Below are 5,110 nucleotides of genomic sequence, written 5' to 3'. Positions count from 1 at the left end.
GAGCCCTAGCTCAAGCCAAAGCCCTAGAGGCTCCAAAGCAGGATTTTCAAACTATGCGGGAGACCATGTATTTCATCACCATGGCCTGATCCTGTAGACATGTTCTGAGGCATGCCTAAGACCTGATATTTGTCATAGCCTGCATCAGGAGGGCCAGATGCAGGCCACTGATATGTAGGGGGCAGCAGAGTATCCTCACAAAAGACAGCCAAGGGCCACAGAAGAACATAGTGCAAACATGAGAGAGGTATCGAGTGTTAGCAGGAAACAGAGAGAAAGTAGGTAAAAGATAAAGAGAGAGACTTTCAGCTCTAGGGCACAGGCTATGGGCTGACCTGGCTTTGGCACCTAACTCCAGGAGAAGGTTCATGGCTGAGGATCCCAACTGAAGGGAGGTGGCTTTCTCTGGCATCATGTCAGTCACATGGGCACCTAAGCCCCTCTCCTGGGCATTTCATTCCTTGGCAGCTTAGGCGGCTCAGTGCTCAGTTGGCTGGCTTCTGACAATCTCTTCCTGAGGCTCCTAACTCTCTCCATGCATTTATGGGGAGCCTGGGTGCCTGGCTTCAGGGTGAAAATTCCACTGGGTGGCAAGCCACTTAGGAGTTGGGCATTGCAGTGCTGAGTGGAGGAACCCCTAAATAGCCTTAAGGATCTGGGCCATAGTGTCCCTGAGTGCCAATGCCACTACCTCTCTCCAGTGCTGCCTTTCGGTGCAGGGGAGTGCCACGCCATGGTGAGGAAATCAGCATAAGTGAAGCTTAAAGGTTCAGAATTAACTTACACTAGAAGTCCCTGTGGGGGGTGGAGTCCCAGCCAACCACCCACAGAGCCTGGCTCCTTCAGACCATACATGGAGGGACTTCTGTGAACAAAACGACGGAGAAGCTTGCCACAGAGCTCCCAGTCTCCCCTTCCTGGCCCCAGCCCAGATCTGCTTGCCTCTGCTTGTAGAAGTAGAGTTGAAGATGTTGGTTTTAATCTATAAAGTTTTAAATGTCTTAATATTTGCCTACTTGAGAGACATGTCTCTTCCTGTGTGTGTTTGCTACAGCTGTAAATGGTGGAGGTGTTTGGCTGTAGCCTTGTCGGTTTGTAGGGGAGAGTGGGGGCTGGCAGGGCATTCTTTATGAGGGCCTTTTACTTTGGAATTCATTCCGTCTTCTCTTGTCAGAAGTGGTCCAAATCTGTTTTCCTTCAGGTTATGGTACAAAATCTTTTTCAAGACTGTTGGGGATGGGGAGGGGAAAGAGAAAGAAGAGAGAGGCGGTATATTTGATGCTAATGAGGTATCTCTTGTTTTTTAATTTTCCAGTAGGTTAGTTTCTCTGAGCAATGGGGTGAAGACAGGCCACTGAATTTATTGTGGATTGTTAGGTTTTGTCTGTTTTGTTTGATATGAAAGTTATGGCAAGGTGCCTAGAGTCTGAAATAGGCTCTTTTAAATTAATTAATTATCAGAGTTGTTTATTCGTACTGAGTTAACACCCAAAGGCCCCAGTGTGGATCAGAACCTCATTGCACTACAGGCTATACAGATGCACAGGATGTTCGGCTACTACAGTGATTGTTTGTATTTAGATAGACAGAGCCCCTGTCCCCCAAAAGCTTGCAAATTAATTTGAAACCAGATGCAACAAGACTGTATTAAAAACAGTAGGAGGGATAGAGGGAATGGATATAAACGGTAGTAAATAAGTAAATAAAATACAATTTGCCCTTTAATCCAGAACAATTCAAAGGCAGCTTTCAGAAATATTGTTCCATTCTCATTACACATTAAATCCTAATGCAAAAATATTCTCTTTTTAGATATGCCATTATTATATGTAGGCTCTTTGAATACATAAGTATATAAAATAGCTCTAATTCCAAAGAAGAATTTTTGACAATCTCTTTGGTCCTCTTTGTATTGTACACAAACATTTATGAAACACCATAGTCTCAATGTTCTTCATAAATATTAATGACAAATGTGTGGTGTATGTAGAGCGGTTGAATAATGCAAAATCAGCATTTATTGAAATTCTGAAAGATTGTCAGGTTCAACTATGATAGGCAGTTTGATCAATAGTTAGAGGACTGGGAGTCTGGACTCATAGGTTCTTTTCTTCACTGTCAGGAGTTCTATGATCATGGATAAGTCCATTAGGGTAACACTTTCAAAAGTGCCTAAGTACCAATTTCAAAGTAATTTGGACACTTAGGGCTAGAATCACAAAAGGACTTGGACAGACAACTGCCACTTAAGTCATGTAAATACAAACTTAAGTGCCACTGGCATTCACAAAACTCCTGCTCAGCTGTCATCTAACTCTAGAGGTGCATAAATTCCCTAGGCGTTTCCACTGTTAAAGTCAATGAGGTGACTAGATTTCAGCAGCTGAACATGTGCACAGCAGTCTAACTTCTGGCACCGCCCAGCAACTCAGCACCTAACACTCAATGCCATTCACAAATTAGGTATTCCCCATTTACCGTGATGTTGGGGCTCAATCTGGTAGACATGCTCAGAACATGGGGGGAGACAGGGAGGGGGACGTGGCAGCAGTGGTCCCTTTAATAATCTTTGCCTGGGGGATAGATCATTCACCTGGGATGTGGAAGACCTGTGTTCAGTTTTCCCTTCTGCCTAATGTGAAGAAGGGATTTGAACTTGGGTCTCCCACTTCTTAGGTGAGTGCCTAACTGCTCTCCCTACCTCAATTAATATTTAACTATTTATACAGAGTGGAAAGCTTCCATGAGAGAAACCCTCACTGAAATATCCCATTATTCAGTGGTTAGGGCACTCTCCTGAGCGATGGGAGACCCAATTTCAAATTCCTGCTCCACATCAGGGAGAGGAAGAATTGAACCAAGGTTTCCCACCTTCTGGGAGAGTGCCCCAACCACTGGGATAAAGGTTATTGGTGGAGAGGGAGAAGGATGTTCTGCTGCTGTGGTGGCATTTCTTGCAAAAAACAGCTTAGGCGCATAACTCCATGAGAGAGTTCACAGCAGAGATAAGTGCCTCTGGCTCAGTCGTAGGCTCTAACTTCCCGAAAGGGGCAGGCTTAGGCCATACCCCATCCTCAGCATTTACTAGTGGCTAGCTTGGGTGGATCACTGCTCAGCATACCGTTTTTTGTGAATCCTATTTTTAGGCTTCTACCTCTCCCCATGCATTGTATAGAGATCCTAGGATCCAAACTCGGGTTTTTGAATTCCACTAGGAGACAACTATGCATAAGTCCCCTTTTGTGAATCTGGCCCTTATACAATGTATGTATTTCCTTCTATCTGTAGAGCCAGAAGCCTAAGGCCTGAGCCAAAGCCCACTGACATCAATGATAGTCTTTTCAGTGACTTCAGTGAGCTCGAATCAGGCCCTTAGTTACTAATTGTTCAAGGCTCAGAGGAAAATATTTAAAAGCTAGCATTGCAAAACACATCCTAAAATAGCCTAAAATAGCTTCTCTCTACATAAAATGTCACAACTTTGAAGCTGGCACTTACCCAGGATTGAATCTTGCCTGTCCTGGTCCTTTGGCAGGCATCATATATTGGAGGGAATTCTACATTTTGGAAGAAAATTTCTCTTGGAGATGGAGTTTTTAAAAAGGCAGCTGTTTGGAATATTGCAATAAGTCCTAGGGAGATGGATTATTGCACCGAGAGCAGGTGATGTGGTCAAAGGTGAGTGATAAATTTGTCATATGTGTGTACAGTTTATAACAAGTCCATGTAGCTTATTCCAACAATATCACACCTGTGTGGATATAAAATTTAAGGTGACTTTTACCAGCCAGCAATAATCAAATGACTGGTGATGAAGGAATATTCCAGTTGAGTCTAGATTAATTTAAATATGAAATAGTGTCTTCCAGAGGTGAATCCTGCAGAGTGCATCTGAATTTTTGCAAAGGTTTGGTGATGCAGACAAGTGATCTCTCAGTTGGATGTGTAAGCTTGATCCATGGCCTTCCAGTTGGATCTCTTCTGTGAGATAGAGAACCCTTTTATACTTGGTCGGCCAGCTCCGTCAACTCACTGTGAATTTGATGGAGCTTCTGAAGAGTTGTATGTTCTACAAAACATGTGCAAATTATAACAATCTCAAAATGGTCTCTAGGGTTTCATCATCATAGTTGTGTGTCCATGTATGGCTTATTGCAGAGAGCAGGTGATGTGGTCAAAGGCAGTTTCAGTGCAGGTTGTTTACAAACTCCCTAAATCTGTTTCAGTAGGCTTTAAAGTGTCTGATGAACACAAGATGAGATGTACAACAAAGAAGAGTTGCGAAGAAATTCCATGTGTTTGTTACAGGAGAAAATTAGAATCTGCAAAGAGTTTTGGATAATTTCTTTAACAAATAAAGTTTTTCTCATCTCAGTTTAATTATTCAACATTTCTGATGTAAATAATTTATAGAGATAGATGGATTAGAACCAGCTAAGTGGAAGACAGAGGTAAATTTTGGTCTGAAATGAGCAATGCGCTGTAGTTTGTAATCAAAATAATTTGAAAACTATATCCCTCAAATTATATAATAAATGTTTGCTGGTTTTATTATTTTTTTTTTTTGGTGGCCTGTTTTTTCCCACTTAATTATGTTTTATTGCTTTAAAAAGATATCTTAATTCCAGTACGTGGACAATCAGCTATATTCTATAATTGTATGAACTAATATATGGAAGAGTAAAAGCTTAATGAAGTATATTGTTTTGGGGGAATCAAGCCAGTTGTAAATTTAGCTCTGCAGCTTATTCCCAAGGGCATTGGCACATGCCACTCTGTATAGTGAAAGGAACATGACCCACCAAATGCATGCACAATCTCCATAATGGCAAAGAAAAAAGATTAAGGTCTAGTGAGGTCTAACAGAGGGCAGGGACCAGAATTTTGAACAGATGGTATACTGGGGCTCACTGGCCTCTTGAAAGCCAGGGAGTGGAGAGAATAGGCAGATAGTAATTAGCAGGAGGCGATAAAAAGAGGCATCCGGGATCTCCCCAAACATCTGCTTAAAAGAATAAAGAGAATGTTCTGACCATGAGCCTAAATGAGCTTAAAAGATACTATTTAATTTTTGAAAAAAAAATGTATATGTATAAAGCTGAGCTGTGGA

The sequence above is a fragment of the Chrysemys picta genome, chromosome 1 (genome assembly GCF_011386835.1).
Source record: "Chrysemys picta bellii isolate R12L10 chromosome 1, ASM1138683v2, whole genome shotgun sequence".
In the NCBI taxonomy this organism is placed as follows: domain Eukaryota; kingdom Metazoa; phylum Chordata; order Testudines; family Emydidae; genus Chrysemys; species Chrysemys picta.
The sequence above is the reverse complement of the archived record's forward strand: the minus strand, read 5'-3'. Positions refer to the sequence as shown.